At 45.5% G+C, this 19,701-nt stretch overlaps 1 protein-coding gene across 2 annotated transcripts in view; it reads right to left on the bottom strand.

Moving 5' to 3' along the window:
- SLC39A3 (solute carrier family 39 member 3) overlaps positions 1-18,307 on the bottom strand; it is a 61,923-nt gene extending 43,616 nt beyond the window's left edge. Inside the window, exons 1-2 of one of the 2 annotated variants that reach the window (XM_040322645.1) lie at positions 18,226-18,307; positions 5,667-5,741 (exon numbers count right to left, since the gene is read on the bottom strand). The gene's annotated coding sequence lies outside the window, so the exon portion shown is untranslated. The other variant, XM_040322644.1, reaches the window with a different exon arrangement.
- Between the last annotated feature and the right edge of the window lie 1,394 nt (positions 18,308-19,701).

The following is a 19,701-nucleotide window of genomic DNA, read 5'->3' as shown; positions in this document are numbered from 1 at the left end:
GCAGCCATTTCCTCCCACACTGTGTCTGTTTGAGGAAAGGCGAGGCATTAACTGTCAAGAATGTCAGGAAATTGTTTACACTGATAATAAGCGCTGGGATTTGCTTGGAATCTAGGAGCCAGCTAAAAAAGTTAGGAGCCAGAAAACGCGCCCCATCCCGACGAGCTAGCACGCAGAAGCGAACACATACGTATATGTAAACGGTATTCAAACCACACAGAGGTATCGCCGCGATCGTTAGAGCGAGAGCAATTATTCTAGCTCTAGACCTCCTCTAACTCAAAACATGCAACCTGTAGAATTTTTTAAACGTCGCCTATGGAGATTTTAAAGGGTAAAGTTTGTCAGCATTCCATGAGCGGACGCAATTTTGAAGCGTGACATGTTGGGTATCTATTTACTTGGCGTAACATTATCTTTCACAATATAAAAAAAAAAAAAAAAATTGTGATAACTTTACTGTTTTTTTTTTTTTTTTTTATTAAAAAATAAGACAAGTGTATTTTTTTTCCACAAAAAAGTGCGCTTGTAAGACTGCTGCACAAATACGGCGTGACAGAAAGTATTGCAAAGATCGCCATTTTATTCTCTAGGGTGTTAGAATAAAAAATATATATAATGTTTGGGGGTTCTAATTAGAGGGAAGGAGATGGCAGCGAAAACAGTTAAAAATTACACATTAGAACTGGTTTTACTTGTAATGCCAACGGCCACCACCAGATGGCGCCAGGTCACAGAAGAAAGCTTGGGACTTCACAAGGCCGCAAAGCCACGGCCTCAATTACCGGCCGTCGCGATCGTGCAGCGGGGGAGGTGGGGGCGCACGGAGACACAGGATCCTGTGCCTGTGCGCCCCCACCTCCCGCGCCATCGCGGCGGGCCCGCGACGGACGGTAATTAAGGCCGCAAAGCCCCGGCCTCAATTACCGGCACACGCCAGGTCACAATTGCGACCTGGTGCCTGGATTTTGTCATGCCCTGGCTCAATGCCACATATAAGTGCAGAGTATCAGTGCCATGCCACCTATCGGTGCCACAGATCATTGCTCATCAATGCTACCTATCACTCCCTCCCATCAGTGCAGCCGATGCTGGCTGCCTCCTCAGCACGGCGGAGAGCGTATTGCTCCTACAGCTCAGAGCCGATAGTTCTCCCTGCTCCCCACCTTCTTCTCTCGCACAAGATGACACAGTTGATCTGCTTCTTCTCCCCCCTGCCGCTCTCCTGTATGTGTACCGGGGGAGGTGTGAGCTCATTAGCTTCACACTTGACTTCCAGCAAAGCACACACAGGAGGCGGAGGGGGAGGGAGAAGGAGCGTATCGGCTGTCTTATCTTGTGCGAGAGAGGAAGGAGGGAGGTGGGGAGCAGGGAGAACTGTCGGCTCTAAGCTGTACAAGAGAGACGCTCTCTGCTCAGAGCCATGGGACTAGCAACCCTGTTGTGCGCCCCCCCCCCCCCGACAGTGGCGGAATGCCAGGGTCCGGTCGCAAGTGCGACCCTTACAGTTCCCCCACTGCATCTATGCATTTTATGGAAAGGGCCAGGGACCTTTTTCTGGTTTTTGGTTCCATAGACTTTAATGGATCAAAATTGTGTATTGAAAAACCTCCTTATTGGGCACAATCTTCATGTATGCCTGAGTAAGGATCAGCTACAGCCATTAATGCTTTTGCATACATTGTTTTTTGCTCGCTGTATTGCTATGACACTTCACACAAGTCACGCTTCATGTATTGCAATGGAACCGTACCTCTTTAAAGGCAACTTGCATTGACTTCCTGACAGCAGTCGTTATGCAAGCTGCGCTGAAGTTGCGCTGTATGGGGCGGCTTCAGTGTTGGATGAGAGTCAGGAAATTTTGAAGTCGCCCCTGTGTGAACTGGCACTTACTGACCTTGATGTTAGAATTTATGAAAATTATTTTTCCTTCTGTTGTCACATGCTGAGATAACAATTTTTATTATTTATTTATTTGTTACAAAAAAGTTAGGGTCCAGAGTAAAATCTGTTTGATATAGAGTCCAATAGGCAGAGTATCTCTGGTGTCTATCATTTGGGGATTACACATCCGTTGTTAAAAATTTTCCACAAATTAAACAGAGACAGAGGAACCCAGTTGTAATAGCTTAAGGCCCCTTTCACACTACTGCGATTTCAAAGTCGCATGATTTTGCCGCAATTTTGCCGTGATTTCAGGAAATGCCTGTGTAAGTCGCATCAAAGTTGTACCAAATTAATGCAAGGACTACTTTGAAGTTGTACCAATATGAATGGTTGTCATCGTTCTGACTTCAAAGTAGTCCCTGCACTACTTTGGTCCAACTTTCACGCCAGTTACACAGACATTCCCTGAAGCGGCCACAAAATGGCGCAACTTTAAAATCGCAGTAGTATGAAAGGGGCCTTAAGCAGAGTTCCACCAGTTCAGTAGGGACTGGACAAATTTCGATCTGTGTATGGGCAGGGAGGTTGCAGAGTGTAGGCTATAGGAAGTCTCCCCACCGTCAGAATACAACAGGTCAGTGGGAATATTCCCCCATCCACATAAAGTGGGGGAATGGAGTCGGTGCTTTGTCTTCAACCTGCTGGTTGAAGAAAAAAAAAAAAAAAAAACACTGACTAATCTATGGTCTGCTTTAGACCAATCTATGACCAGAGTTGGGTGTGCTTTGATAAACTTAATAAACCTCTAAAAACAGAAAAGCAAAAGAGAAGCACACTCAGGGAAAGAAAACCCACTGCAATTGCAGCTTAAAAAGCACAAAAACTGTTCAAAGTCTTACAATTTTTGAAAAGAGGGTATGGAAATGAAGAGGAGAGACACACTATTAACACGTAAATTCTAAACACGTTAGGCTTCAATAAACACATAAAAGAAAAAAACAGGTGGACACATACACGTATCACTAACATGATAAAATAGGTGCTTAAAAGGGAAGAAGATGCAAAATCCCCATCTCCTAGCCCCCCCCTTTTTTTTTGCATCGATATATAGTAAATATGAAGTCTCCCACGTCACCCCTTTTTTTGGCCTCTTCCAAAAAAAAAAATTTTTCATTTTTTTTTAGGGAGGCAATATGAAAAACATCAGGGAGGCCACCACATATTTTGAGATTTATATAGTCAAGTATATGTTATGGTTTGTGAATGTAAACTGTAATGAAAAATTTAAAAAATGAAAGCAGCCACATTCTAAACAAAAAAGTCCTACTAGAATGTGTGGAAGCAGTAGTCTCTCTGAGGAGGTTCAGCACGCTCCCTGTTGAGCTATAACACTTCAATCATCAAGAGCATGGGCATTGCTTAGCTGGAGGTCTGAGGCAGAGTGTGTTATACCTAGAATAAGTCCTCATGCACACTGATCATTTGCTCAGCTCTGCTAAACGCCTTTTCTCCTGGCAAAAGAAAAAATGCTTAAAAAAAAAAAAAAAAAAACACACGCCTAAAGCAGCTCCACTGGCCAGAACATTAGTTTATTTTGGCCATTGGAATGAAGGAACACTCAGGCGCTAATGTTTTATTTCTGCCCAAAAAGCTCCTCTCCTGAACGGGCAAGCGATGCGTTTTTCTTTAGCCTGTAAACACCCCTTTTGGAATACACCTGTAAATGCATATGTGTACATGGCCACAATAGACTTGTGTTTACGGTCTGAAAAAAATAAAAAAAAGCCTACTCAGGCTGTGGACAATTTGAAGACCAGGAGCTAAAAGATTTTACACACCTTTTATTTTTCGATGCATCTGAAATGTATTTAGCAGATTTAACCACTTCGGCCCCGGAAGAATTTACCCCCTTGCTGACCAGAGCACTTTTTGCAATTCTGCACTGCGTCGCTTTAACTGACAATTGCGTGGTCGTGCGATGTTGCAACCAAAGAAAAATGACCTTTTTTCCCCCCACAAATAGAGCTTTCTTTTGGCGGCATTTGATCACCTCTGCGGTTTTTATTTGTTGCGCTATAAACAAAAAAAATAAAGGAGCAACAATTTGGAAAAAATAATAAAAAAAAAAAGCTATATTTTTACTTTTAAATATCCCCCCAAAAAATATATCTTTCTCAATTTAGGCCGATATGTATTCTACATATTTTTGGTAGAAAAATGCAATAAGCGTATATTGATTGTTTGCGCAAAAGTTATAGCATCTACAAAATAGGGGATACATTTAAGGCATTTTTATTATTATTATTTTTAGTAATGGCGGCGATCAGCGATTTTTATTGTGACTGCGACATTATGGTGGACACATCGGACAATTTTGACACTATTTTGGGACCATTGTCATTTATACAGCGATCAGTGCTATAAAAATGCACCGATTACTGTGTAAATGACACTGGCAGGGAAGGGGTTAAACACAAGGGGGCGATGAAGGGGGTTAAGTGTGTCCTAGGGAGTGATTCTAACTGGGGGGGGGGTCTGGGCTACAAGTGACACGATGACAGGGAGCAGTAGATCACTGTCCTGTCACTAGGGAAAACAGGGAAATGTCTTGTTTACACAGGCACCTCCCACTTTGCAGGTCCCACAGGCACGGAATGGGCAACACAGGCGCGCCCGCAAATTTAAAGCAACATACAGGTACGTTGCTTTGCACAGCCGTGCTATTCTGCAGCCGTATATCGGCAATAGCCGGTCGGCAAGTGGCTAAACTGAATGTTCAGTTTGGCTTTAAAGCAGAGTTCCACCCAAAAATTGAACTTCTGCTTTAAGTGATGGTGACCCCCTGATATGTACCCAGTTTTTACGGGCACCCAGCTCCCACTTCCTCCTGTTGTTCCGGAAGGAAGTTAACCTCTCCCCCCTCCCTACCTGCAATCTTCTGGGACACGTCACAGGTCCCAGAATATTTCCCGGCCATTCAGAGCGCAGCTCACTGTGATGACAGGTCCGTCTCCGCACAGGACCTGTCAGAGCCCCGCTCGCCTCTATGGGAGATCAGATGAAAATGGATCCGCCTGCCCATTTTCAGCCGATCCAATTGACAGATGGAAAATAGGGTTTCCATCAGTCTGGATTTGGGGGAAATCGGACAGCGTCTGATGTCGACGGACATGTCAGAGCTGACATCCGTCGGTGCATGGAGCGTCCGATCAGGTCCGCCTGAAAAACAGACCTGATCGGACAGCATTTGTGAAAGGGCGCACCCACCACCAAGTTCACTTTTACAGAAAATCTGTAAGGTGAACTTACACTGGACCCCCTCCCCATCCCCCCAGTACCAGAGTCCCACGATCACCCACAGTGAGACATCAGGTCGCCATTTCACCAGTCAGGGGATATGAAATCCTCCAGTGTAAATTCACTTTAAAGATTTTCTGTAAGGCTAGGTTCACACCATCGACGCATGCGGCTTCCAGGGGTACGGTGCATCCTGGTTCACCGTATCAGGTCCAATTTTAGCCCAACATTTTGCTGAATTTGGACCCAAAACAGACCAAAAGACACACAGGGCTCCTGTGCAAATTCGCGTCGGAGGCACAGCGGAGATATGTAAACCGGTTCCATAAAAAGCCGGTCAAAAGCTCCTGCTATTGCGACTTGGATCCGCATCCAATTCGTAATGGTGTGAACCCAGCGTATAGGTAAACTTACACTTTACGTAATGAAAAGAGGATGAACAGTTTAAAATTAGAGCTCAGGTACAGAAACACTCTTCTTACCTGGAAACCAGTGGCGGCCCCACCATCTGTCACTTTCTGGTGCTCCAGTTTCATGCACAGTGCATAGCAAAAGACCTACAAGTAAAAAGAAAGGAGAAAAATTTGATGTCCGATACATGGGCTCTTAACTGTGTGACCCGACGCTGCACCCACAGTGCCCCATAGGACCTCACAACCTGGGGGAAGATACTACACTTTTCATTAGAATGGCTTACTGTGTTACTGGTGAAGGGGCTCCAGAATCCTCAGGAGCAATTCCTTTTATCAGCCCCAGGGCCGGGAAGGGATGTACTGTATTGCAATGCAATCTGCATTGCAAAACATTCAGTAGAGCCCAAGGGAGACATGCAGGGTCTTTTAGACCCTGCATGTCTCATTAAAGAAAACTGGTCACCTAAAAACTATCACAAAGGAAAAAATAAATAAACACCCAAGCACATAAAATCAACCCCCCCCACCGAAAAAAATGTTGAGGCTCCCCCACATTAACGCACCTACAAATGTAAAAACATCAATTGCGATATGTTACACCAGAGTGCGAGCAAAAATTATATCACAAGACCTCCTCCGTAACACTAAACTGATACCTATAGGAAGCTTTTGAGGCTTCACCTATAGAGAATATAGGGCACTGAAGTTTGACGCCATTTCAGATGTTGGGTATCTCTTATCTAATTTTTAAGTTTAAGTCGCTTGTGTTTTTTTCGCTGGTAAATGGATGTTTAGGAGCAGTTGGGAGTTTCTCAGCTGTCCCCAAACTCTCCATGTTATCTTATCAGTACATGTCCGCAGGGTCGTTTATAGACATTCCTAGGTAGTACTAGCATTTTGTTTACATGCTTTTTTATTTTTGGCCATTTGAATAAAAAATAAAACTCTGCTAAAACGCACACACGGCTAAACGCGACATCTAAATGCGGCAAAATTGACGTTTTAAATGTCGGTCATCATCTGTCAAGTTAAATTGTTTAAGAGAGGTCGTAAAAACATGCCTTGTACATGAAGTCTTAATATTCACTTTAGTGTGAAATTTTGCGTTTTTTAAACCATTACGGTAATATTGCGTCACATAAAAAAATTGGAACTACTACTATTCTATTCGGTGTCCGTTTCAGAAAATATATAATTTGTTTAAATTTTTTTTTTTTTTTAAATCCTCAGGCCTAAAAATAAAAAAAACTGTGGGAGGGAGGGGTTTGCCTGGGTAAACTTATTTTCCTGTAAAGTTGCTTCAGTTAAGATGGAGATCCGACTTTGGAGGTAACTTCCATTGAAATCGATGCATACAAGTCGCCTTGAAGTAGTACAGGAACCTTTTCTGAAGTCTCCCCACATCTCACCTAGGCCGCCGCGTGTACCAAGATGGCCACCTCTCCGGAGCTAGGCCGAAGCCGCGGCCTTTCCTATGGCCGCAATCCCAACTCGGCAACCCGTTCGGATCACGGATCAATGATGATCCGTTGTACTCCTATAGGTCGCATCATAAACGTGTCATTTATTATCTTATGGACCAGATAATAAAATGGCACGTTTATGATGCGACCTGTCACTAGCTTTAATTGATGTGGATGTAAACACGATTCATAAAAATTTTAGCTGGGCCCATATATCTGCAGTATTTTGTTATCTCTCTTCAAATAGCCAAGTCCTGTAGCTCTCTCCTGAACTGTTTCTCTGTTATCATCCTGATAACTCCTGACAAATTTTCTAGACAAAAGCAGTCTGAATCTTCAGTCCAGGGAGGTTGCTAAAATAGCTTAGCAGGGAGAAGGTCCTATTACAAAACACCTCTGAGAGTCTCTGCCTATGATAAGAGGGGTGAGATGAAAGAAAAATCCTGGATCGCCGCACTCCTCAAAAAACAATGTCTTTATTCAAAACTAGAGGTAGACCGATATGGGTTTTTCTCTGGCCGATGCCGATATTTGGAAATTGGGGCGGCCGATATGTGTTGCCGATTTTTGCGCCCGATATTTTTTTTTTATTATTTTTTTCCCCTCATCTCCAAAAACCAAGGGTGGAGAGGAGATAATTGTTTAGGGTGGAGTGCAGCCTGTCAGTGCCACATCAGTGCAGCCTATCAGTGTCCATCAGGGCCACCTCATTGGTGTCTATCAGTGCCCATCAGTGCCACATCAGTGCCCACCAATGCACCAGTGCATCCCATCAGTGCATCACCTCATCAGTGCCCACCAGTGCATCACCTCATCAGTGCCCACCAGTGCATCTCACCAGCGCATCACCTCATCAGTGCATGTCACGAGCGCATCACCTCATCAGTGCATGTCACGAGCGCATCACCTCATCAGTGCCCACCAGCGCTCATCAGTGCATTACCAAGTCATCAGTGCATTACCAAGTCATCAGTGCATTACCAAGTCATCAGTGCATTACCAAGTCATCAGTGCATTACCAAGTCATCAGTGCATTACCAAGTCATCAGTGCATTACCAAGTCATCAGTGCATTACCAAGTCATCAGTGCATTACCAAGTCATCAGTGCATTACCAAGTCATCAGTGCATTACCAAGTCATCAGTGCATTACCAAGTCATCAGTGCATTACCAAGTCAGTGCCCACCAGTACAGCCCAATGTCATTCACTGCCACCAGCGGAGCGCTCCAGGCTCCATTCCATCTCCCAGTCCCAGCACAAGAAAGTTCCAATGTCCCTGGCCCCGACGTGCTGCCCCGCCTCTGCCTACAATCCCCAGAAGGCAGAGTGGGCCTGTAACAGCCAATCGGCGGCGGCCGCTGCCGACATCCTCCACTCTGGGGGAAAAAAAACGTCCCCTGACATGCTGCGCGCCCTGCCTACAAATCCCAGAATGCAGCGCGGCCGCGGTCACAGCATCAGGAAAGGCCGCGGCCTCGGCCTCGGCCTAGCTCCGGAAAAAAAAAAAAAAAAAAAAAAATCGGCCTAATTTGGAAAAAAAAAAAAAAGTCGGCCGATGCCGATTTCTCCAAAACGGCCAAATATCGGCCGATATATCGGCCTGCCGATATATCGGTCGACCTCTATTCAAAACATGAAAAAACAACAAAAATTCAAATGGAAAAAACAGCAAAAATTCATGCAGTCAAACAAGAAGTGGATTAGGAAAAAAGAGCTGACATGTTTCGCATCATGTGATGCTTACTCGTAGCATTTGCCTTTCCTCCAATCAGCAATGTTAGCTATCTTGGCTGTATGACCGTGTGAAAGCAGTTGTATAGTCTTAAAAAAAACAAAAAAACACACACACACACACACACACACACACACACACACACACACACACATCATGAGCTAGTATGCACCGCATACTAGCTCATGAAATACGAGGCGTCGGTATCTCTGCTGGTCTACACCGAGGGAGATGACATCTTCCCTCTGCGTGTCTTCCGGGTATCGCAGCTCCAGCACCGTGAGTGGCTGGAGCCACGATGTCGTCACTCCCGTGCATGCTCGTGGGAGACTTCTTTCCGGCAAGGTCCGGCGTCTGCCGGGCCTTCAGCCGAGAATCCCCAGTGCGCGGGGACTATCTCCTAAACCGTAAAGTTTAGGAGATATTTTTTTTACCTACAGGTAAGCCTTATTATAGGCTTACCTGTAGGTAAAAGTTAAAAACGTGCCTATACAACCACTTTAACCACATAAGACCCGGACCAAAATGCAGCTAAAGGACCTTGCCCCTTTTTGCGATTCGGCACTGCGTCGCTTTAACTGACAATTGCGCGTGCGACGTGGCTCCCAAATAAAATTGGCGTCCTTTTTTTCCCACAAATAGAGCTTTCTTTTGGTGGTATTTGATCACCTCTGCGGTTTTTATTTTTTGCGCTATAAACAAAAATAGAGCGACAATTTTGAAAAAAAAAATGCAATATTTTTTACTTTTTGCTATAATAAATATCCCCCAAAAATATATAAAAATTTTCCTCAGTTTAGGCCGATAGTTTAGGGCAGACCTGGGCAAACTACGGCCCGCGGGCCGTATACGGCCCGGCGGACCTTTTAATCCGGCCCCCACCGCCGAAATCGCCGCCGCTGCCACGTTAATCACTGCGGCGGGGAACATTACAGACAGCGTTAGTTTGAACAGCTGTTTTCCCCGCCGCGCATAGACACTCCCCCTTGGACGGATCTGTCCAATCGCGAGCAAGGGGGAGTCACATAGACACTCCCCCTTGCTCGCGATTGGACAGATCAGTCCAAGGGGGAGTGTCTATGCGCAGCGGGGAAAACAGCTGTTCAAACGAACGCTGTCTGTAATGTTCCCTGCCGTGGTGATAACAGTAGGCAGCATGCCTGGAATCGGCAAGGTGTCTGCACACAGACAGTGAGATTCCTGAGCAGTCCTTGCAGGCACGGTGGGGAGGAGAGGGGGGCACCAGATGCGAGCTGCACTATGCTCAGAACACTCAGGAGAAGCTCTTCAGCATCTTATCTTGCCCAGCTGTCACACTGCCCCGTGTTCTGAACTCTTATACAGCCCGCACACTGAACTGAGTGCCTCATTCTCTGTAGCTGCAGCCGTACCAAACAGGAGAAGGACGATCCCCCCAGGTTTGGCTGCTGTCCAAGTCAGAGTGATCAGTCAGAGCAGCAGTGAGGGTGGGCGGAGCAGGAAGATAACGTTCTCTCAGCAGCCCCTGTCCAGCCCAGCAGTCACCAGAACTCACCCCAGGCCAGCTAAGAAGTTCCTGAATCAAGCCTTGGAAGCTGCCAGGTGAAATGCCAACTTATATTTGTAGAACAAGTTAGGTTAGTGTCAGCTTGTTTCTGTGCCATGGTCTGTCTGTAATCAGTGTTTGCAGATTACTGTTTAATTATCAGTATCCAGCAACTCTGATAAAACCTCAGACCAGGACAATTCTACTACTTCCCAGGCTCATTACAAATCTGTAATGGACATTTTTAAGGCTAGATGTTTTGATTGCAAAGGAGGTGAGCATCTGCAAAAATTCATGTCTGACCAAGCATGTGATCAGTTACAAATTATTTAAGGTCAGTTACAAATGTCTAAAAATCTCTCTTGCTCAGTATAAATCATTTTGGGCATTCTGTATGTAGCTGTTAATTTTTTACAAGAAATCTGTATTTTAGGCTAACTGAAGACACTCAAAATTTAGCACAGTTTGGCATCTTCACCCTGGTCACCAGATAACCTTGTCCCGGCACTGGCAGCATTGCAAGGTCAGTGTCACTGGGCACAATAGGAGACAGTAGCATTTGTATGGCCACAAAGAGTTATATGGACAGAATATCATCTTTATGCCATTGTGCCCATATAACTGCTATTGTGCCTAATATAGATGATGTTGCACCCATATAGAGGCACACCAGAATCTATATGGGCACTAAAGCAGCTATATGGGCATAACAGCATAAAGATGCTTTTGTGTCCATATAGATTTTAAAATCTCCACTGGCTTGAGCCAATGCTGCACCATGCAGGTGTAGTTTTTTTTGTAATGGATTGATTGCTTAATTGCATGTTTATTTATACCTTTACTTGCTGTGGTCGCTCGCAGCATATTTTTCATGGTTCTGCATGTGGCTCAGATCGCTACAGCAAATCCAGGTACACTCTCTCCCCAAAAAGTGCCAAATGTGGCAGAGGAAGGGAGGAGGGTGCAAACAAGTGGAGCTTCCCCTTTTGGGTCGAGCTCTGCTTTAAAACTGCCACAAGCTACCAATAAGGAGGGTAGATTGAAAGTAGAATTCCAGCTTACGCTAGCCTTAAAAACTTCCCCCGCCCCCTTACCCCTAACACCTATGCGGACTAACCTATTTTCAGACTGTTCCAATCTGGTCATGTTATCTCACCTGTGTGATCCAGCAGCGTATGCAGGGGAGAGGAGCGAGCACCAATAACAACTGTGACATGGGAACCTATGGGTGACATCTGCTCATCAGGCTTTATCAGCCATCGCCAAGCACTTTCTCCCATGTAGCCGCTGTTGACTGACAAAGGTAAGATCACACGACCAGACCTTAAAATGTTGCCCCCCTCTGAAAAAAGTTCTGCAGACGCCCATGGTAGGCAGGGCAGCCACTTGTGCCAACACACGCAGCCACTGTGCCACCATAAATTGTCGCCACTGTGCCCATCACACGCAGCCACTGTGCCAATCACACGCAGCCACTGTTCCCATCAAACGCAGCCACTGTGCCAATCACACGCAGCCACTGTGCAATCAATTGTTGCCACTGTTCCAAAACGCAGCCACTGTGCCAATCACACGCAGCCACTGTGCAATCAATTGTTGCCACTGTTCCCAAACGCAGCCACTGTGCCAATCACACGCAGCCACTGTGCCCATCAAACGCAGCCACTGTGCCAATCACACGCAGCCACTGTGCAATCAATTGTCGCCACTGTTCCCAAACGCAGCCACTGTGCCAATCACACGCAGCCACTGTGCCAATCACACGCAGCCACTGTGCAATCAATTGTCGCCACTGTTCCCAAACGCAGCCACTGTGCCAATCACACGCAGCCACTGTGCCAATCACACGCAGCCACTGTGCCAATCACACGCAGCCACTGTGCCTATCAAATGCAGCCACTGTGCCCATCAAACGCAGCCACTGTGCCAATAACACGCAGCCACTGTGCCAATAACACGCAGCCACTGTGCCAATAACACGCAGCCACTCTGCCCATCACACGCAGCCACTGTGCCCATCAAACGCAGCCACTGTGCCCATCAAACGCAGCCACTGTGCCATCACATGCAGCCACTGTGCCAACACACGCAGTCACTGTGCCATCAATTGTTGCCACTGTGCCCATCACATGCAGCCACTGTGCCATCACACGCAGCCACTGTGCCATCACATGCAGCCACTGTGCCATCACATGCAGCCACTGTTTAATCAATTGTTATTGATTAAACAGTGGCTGCCTGTCCCCAGCGTCTGTCCCCCTCCTGTGTCATGTCCCCAGCGTCTGTCCCCCTCCTGTGCCATGTCCCCAGCCTCTGTCCCCCTCCTGTGTCATGTCCCCAGCCTCTGTCCCCCTCCTGTGTCATGTCCCCAGCCTCTGTCCCCCTCCTGTGTCATGTCCCCAGCCTCTGTCCCCCTCCTGTGTCATGTCCCCAGCCTCTGTCCCCCCTCCTGTGTCATGTCCCCAGCCTCTGTCCCCCTCCTGTGTCATGTCCCCAGCCTCTGTCCCCCTCCTGTGTCATGTCCCCAGCCTCTGTCCCCCTCCTGTGTCATGTCCCCAGCCTCTGTCCCCCTCCTGTGTCATGTCCCCAGCCTCTGTCCCCCTCCTGTGTCATGTCCCCAGCCTCTGTCCCCCTCCTGTGTCATGTCCCCAGCGTCTGTCCCCCTCCTGTGTCATGTCCCCAGCGTCTGTCCCCCTCCTGTGTCATGTCCCCAGCCTCTGTCCCCCTCCTGTGTCATGTCCCCAGCCTCTGTCCCCCTCCTGTGCCATGTCCCCAGCCTCTGTCCCCCTCCTGTGCCATGTCTATAACAAGTACTCGTACCAGTTGTCCAACAATGATATTTACTTCTTTTTATAAAGAAATACAATTGATTTTATGCAGTATTGAGTTTAGCCTTTTGGCCCGGCCCTCCAAAATATTTTTAGTTTCTCATGTGGCCCCATCGAAAAAATAATTGCCCACCCCTGGTTTAGGGGATAGTTTTATTGCATTTTTATTATTATTGTATTTATTTTTTTACTACTAAGGGCGGCGATCAGCGATTATTTTCGTGACTGCAACATTATGGCGGACACTTCGGACAATTTTGACACATTTTTGGGACCATTGTCATTTTCACAGCAAAAATTCTTATTGTGAAAATGACAATTGCAGTTTGGGAGTTAACCACAGGGGGCGCTGATGGGGTTAGTGTGACCTCAAGTGTGTTTACAACTGTAGGGGGGTGTGGCTGTAGGTGTGACGTCATCAATTGTGTCCCCCTATAAAAGGAATCACACGATCTAAACAGTATAAAAATGTGAAGACAGCAGATATACATAAAAAAACCTATGTAGGGAGATTTGGTTCACCCCTGTGTATCGTCTGAGGCTGTTCACTTCACTGGGTGTATGGAGGGTTTACATCCACGTTATATATAAAAATCAAATTTTTATAATAACTTAAACACTTGACGACCGCGCTATAGACAAAATACGTCTACCGTGTGGTCGAGTTATTCTGGGAGGACGTCCTCCCAGAATCTTGCTCCCGCCCGCCCCCTGGGGCGCGCTCACGGAATCATCCGTGACCGCCGGGTCTAGAAGACGGAACGATCACTTGTAAACAAACCGGCGTCATGTGATGACGCCGGTTCCTCCCTCCCCTCTCTGTGCCGATCGGTACAGTGTGGGAGGGGGAGAGAGCGGAGGCAGCAGCAGTGCTGTGGGCTGGATCTGTGACAATTGCAGTCACAGATCCAGCCATCCATCCATGCTCAGCCATCCCTGGGCAATACTCCGCGCCATACGTCCCCCTCCCGACACACTCCGGTGCTTCTACCGACTCATCGCTACGATCAAAGCCAGGATAATTTTTTTATTTCAGACTTCCCAGCCTAGAGGTGAGATGTGGGGTCTTATTGACCCCATATGTCACTTTAAAGAGGACCTGTCATGCTATATTCCTATTACAAGGGATGTTTACATTCCTTATTATAGGAATAAAAGTGATCAAAAAAAAATTTGGGGTGGAAAAAAAAAGTGTCAAACTAAAATAAATAAAGTAAAATTAACAATATATATTTTTTTTAAAGTGCCCCTTTCACCGTGTGCTCGCATGCAGAAGCGAACGCATACGTAATTCCTGCCGACATATGAAAACGGTGTTCAAGCTACACATGTGAGGTATCGCTGCGAACGTTAGAGCGAGAGCAATAATTTTGGCCCTAGACCTTCTCTGTAACTAAAAACATGTAACCTGTAAAAATATTTAAAGCGTCGCTATGGGGATTTTTAAGTAGCGAAGTTTGGCGCCATTCCACGAGCGTGTGCAATTTTGAAGGGTGACATGTTAGGTATCCATTTACTCATCTTTCATATTATGCAAAAACATTGGGCTAACTTTACTGTTTTTTTTTTAAAGCACAATTTTTTTTTTTTTTTAAACATGTTTGAAAAATTGCTGCGCAAATACCGTGCGACATAAAAAGTTGTAATTAGGGGTGCACCGATATATCGATGCCGATACATATCGGCCGAAAATAGTGTTTTAGGGGTCATGCCGAAACAGAAATACTGGCCGATAATGACCCACCTCAGAGCCAGACTTAATTACCGTCCGTACGGCTCATTTCCTAAAGCTTTTCGGGCTTCCACAGGACAACCAGTTTTGGTTGAAGCCGTGCTTTAAAAGTAAAACCCTGTCATAAATTAGCCTCAATACCAATGAATCTGTGCCATACTCTGCCTAAAGGAAATTTGATCATGTCCCAACAAAAGTCTGAAATGGACTATATTTTTTGACTATATTTGACTAGTGCAACTTTGTGTCATTTTCGGTTTCGGACTGAATTTTTTTTTATTTCGGTTTCGTTTTGGTTCTGAAATTTCCATTTCGGTGCATCCCTAGTTGTAATGACCGCCAAAATACAGTGCGACATAAAAAGTTGTAATGACCGCCATTGTATTCTCTAGGGTCTTTGCTAAAAAAAACATATATAATGTTTTGGGGTTCTATGTAATTTTCTAGCAAATAAATGATGAAATGTAGTAGAGAAATGTCAGAATTGGTCTGGGTGCTCCAGAACGCCTGATGGTGCTCCCTGCATGTTGGGTCTCTGTATGTGGCCACGCTGTGTAAAAGTCTCACACATGTGGTATCGCCATACTCGGGAGTAATAGCAGAATGTGTTTTGGGGTGTAATTTGTGGTATGCATATGCTGTGTGTGAGAAAACCTGCCAATATGACAATTTTGTGAAAAAAGAGAAAAAAAAAAATAATAAAAAAAAAAATCTTGATTTTGCAAAGAATTGTGGAAAAAAAATGAAAACTTCAAAAAACTCACCATGCCTCTTTCTAAATACCTTGGAATGTTCTTCTTTCCAAAAATGGGTCATTTGGGGGGTATTTGTACTTTTCTGGCATGCTAGGGTCTCAAGAAATGAGATAGGCCGTCAGTACTTCAGGTGTGATCAATTTTCAGATATTGGCACCATAGCTTGTGGACTCTATAACTTTCACAAAGGCCAAATAATTTACACCAAATTGTACTTATTTTTACCAAAGATATATAGCAGTATACATTTTGGCCAAAATTTATGAAGAAAAATTACTAATTTTCTAAATTTTATAACAGAAACGAGAACAATTCAATTTTTTTTTTTTACAGAATTTTCAGTCTTTTTTCTTTTATAGCGCAAAAAATAAAAAACCCAACGGTGATTAAATACCACCAAAAGAAAGCTCTATTTGTGGGAAAAAGGACAAAAATTTAATTTGGTTACAGTGTTGTATGACTGAGTAATTGTCATTCAAAATGTGAGAGCACCGAAAGCTGAAAATTGGTCTGGTTATTAAGGGAGATTAAGTGCCCAGTGGTCAAGAGGTTAATATTTTTAACTAGCTAGACTTGTGCACTGCAGCACATTGTGTATATGGGATTGTAAAATATTGATTTTACTAATCCCATATACACAATGTGCTGCAGTGCAGAGACTTGAATGACGTATCATTTTGGGACACTAAAAAAAAAAATAAAAAAAAATAATCAGGGCTTTTTTTCCTCATAGAATAGGTGCAGGAACTCCTATCTGTGTCACCCCATTGACTCCGCCCCCTACCCACCTCCGAACACTGTTCCTTGGTTCCACCTCTTTCCTACCTGCCACTACCACCCCTTTTAGAGAATACAGAAACAAGTATTTTGTGGCGCTAAGTAGGGCTGCATGATTCTGGTCAAAAGGGGAATCGCGATTCTTTTGCTTAGACAAAAGATCACGATTCTCAAAAATTTAATGCCAGAACCCCGCCCCCAATTTTTTTTTTATAAATAAACCTGTGATTTATCTGAAAATATGAATATATAAAAAAAAGAGACCAGTGATATGTCTATAATGTTAAAGATCATATAACTCCTATGAAAAAAGCAGAATAAAACTTTGATTCTGATTTTTTCATAGGAGTTATATGGTCTTTAACATTATAGACATATCACTGGTCTCTTTTTTTATAAATCAGAAGCAGTACTGCCAGCAACCATTGGGTGGCGCATGGATACACACAGTTGTACAGAACTGTGAGAAGGTTTAATACATCAGAAGCAGTACCGCCGCCAACCACTGGGTGGCGCATGGATACAAACTACTGTTGTGAGAGAAGCTCAGGCATCTATCCAGCGGCGCAGGCTGCTGACGTCGGTTTCGATATCGGCGGCATTTGCGTTCCACGCTGGTTACGTGGAACCAGCGGTTAACACAGAAGAATCGCGGGTCATCCCACAGGGAGATCGCGGGCTGGGAGAATCGAGATCGTGATTAATCGTGCAGCTCTAGCGCAAAGTATTTTGTATGGAATCTGTTAATGATCACAAAAAAAGGCAGTAAAATAGATCTAACAACAATGGACAACCCAGTGACAATAGATCCACCCCAGCAACATTGGACTCCCAACAACCAGCATCAAAAGACCCTCCAGCAGCCAGCAACATTAGACACCTCCCTCAACAGTAGATCCCTTCCAGCAACGACTGACCCCCTGCAACATAAGACCTACCCCCCAGCAACAATAGATCCCTCACAAGCAACAATAGACCCCCCCTGCAAAAACAGATCCCCTCCAGCAACAATAGATTCCACAGCAGCCAGCATCAATAGACCCTTCAGCACACCCCAGCACCCCTTGCCATTACATACATTCAGTTCTGGAGGTGCTGGAACTGCGTTCCCCCACATTCACACTGGTAAAAATAAAAAAGGTAAACACTGCCTTGTGTTGTAGCAATGCACACCATTATACACTTTTGCTGCCCTTGAACAACAGCCACTAAAATGGAAAATTGTGTCATATGAAAATGTCACCAACCCATAGCAGTATACTGTCACATGAAAACAGAAACGTGTATTCTGGAGATTTCCCTGTCCTGACACCAAGCCATACATGTGGTAGGATGCCACCAAGTTAGAGCCAGGCTCACATGTGTAGGATGCCCTCCCCCCGACCTTTTCCTGGAACACAACTGTTTTGCTTCAATCAGTGTTCCCACTGAAAAGATCTCCGCTCACTTCCTGTCCCAACAGGAAATTAGGAGAAGTCTTTCCACTGAGGGTATAAAAACCTGCTAATGCTTACCTCACGCCCCCCAGTCTCTTCAATGGAGGAAAAAAATAATCCGTTTTGTCTGGGTGCTAGGCAGTCAACCGCTATTGTCTCCCCCATTTAGAAGTAAAACAAGCACCGGCCATCACAAATCCCATTCAGAAAGCATTCACAGGCTCAACCCCCTCCCGTGTGTACCTCTTACTACAAGGACAGCTCCTCCTGTACACACCGCACCCGGAAACCTTCCCTTCCAACATCACCACACATACGGTACTACACTCAGTATCACATAGCCGCCGGGAATACTGATTGGCTGCAAATGATGCCATACCTGATTGGCCCGACCAAAAGCACTATCTAGACAGCTTGCGTGCTTCTCCTCCTCTGCCACGCCCCCTAAACGTCACCTTTAGTCTGAAATAGGATTTGTTAACCCCTTGCACACAATCGCAGTTACCTCTCGGCGTCGGCTATAGGCTGCTATAGTCATATTATTAGTTTTCTTTCTTGCAGAGCTTCCTTTCCAAAATGTAATTATGGTCCAGATAATAAATGACACGTTTATGATGCGATCTGTCACTAGCTTTAACCACTTTAACCACTTAAAGCGGATGTGCCATTAAAAAAAATATTAAAAGCCAGCAGCTACAAATACTGCAGCTGCTGACTTTTAATATTAGGACACTTACCTGTCCTGGAGTCCAGCGCTGTCCGCAGCAGAGGACGAGCGATCGCTCGTCTCTCTGCTGCCTGCTCCCCTCCATCCTCAGTGAGGGAACCAGGAAGTGAAGCGCTCCGGCTTCACTGCCTGGTTCCCTACGGCGCATGCGCGAGTCGATTGGCTCACACGCTGTGAGACGGGAAGTCTGGAAAAACCCGTCTTTTGCCCGAGACGTGTGGCCGGAAGTGGGTGCAAATACCTGTCTTTAGACAGGTATCTGCACCCCCCTCCCCCTGAAAGGTGTCAAATGTGACACCGGAGGGGGGGCGGGTTTCCGATCAGCGCGAGTTCCACTTTAGGGTGGAGCTCCGCTTTAAGGACCGGACCAATATGCTGCTAAATGACCCAAGGGGTTTTTACAATTCGGCACTGCGTCGCTTTAACAGACAATTGCGCGGTCGTGCGACGTGGCTCCCAAACAAAATTGGCGTCCTTTTTTCCCCACAAATAGAGCTTTCTTTTGGTGGTATTTGATCACCTCTGCGGTTTTTATTTTTTTCAAATTTTGCACGTCGTATCTTTGTTTTGGTATCCACAAAACAAGATACGACGGCATCTGTGTTAGATCCGACAGGCGTACGGCTTTTTCCGGCGTATAGTTAAAGCTGCTATATGGTGGCGTACTCAATGTTAAGTATGGCCGTCGTTCCCGCGTCTAATTTTGAAAATTTTACGTCGTTTGCGTAAGTCGTCCGTGAATGGGGCTGGACGCCATTTACGTTCACGTTGAAAACAATGACATCCTTGCGACGTCATTTGGAGCAATGCACCCTGGGAATTTTTACGGACGGCGCATGCGCAGTTCGTTCACCCCGGGGACGCGCTTCATTTAAATGAAACACGCCCCCTACCCGCCCAATTTGAATTCCGCGCCCTTACGCCGCAAGAGATACACTACGCCGCCGTAACTTACGCCCCGAATTCGTTGAGGATTCAAACCAAAGCCAAGTAAGTTACAGCAGCGTAGCGTATCTTACATCTGCGCCGGGCGCGGCGTATGTATGTGGATCTGCCCCTTTGTTTAGAAGTTAAATTCAGTTTTATTTTGCTCGAAAATTACTTTAAATTTTAACTACTAAAAACATT

The sequence above is a fragment of the Rana temporaria genome, chromosome 1, assembly GCF_905171775.1.
Source record: "Rana temporaria chromosome 1, aRanTem1.1, whole genome shotgun sequence".
Taxonomy (NCBI): domain Eukaryota; kingdom Metazoa; phylum Chordata; class Amphibia; order Anura; family Ranidae; genus Rana; species Rana temporaria.
Note: the sequence above shows the minus strand (reverse complement) of the source record. Positions and strands in the feature narration are given on the sequence as shown.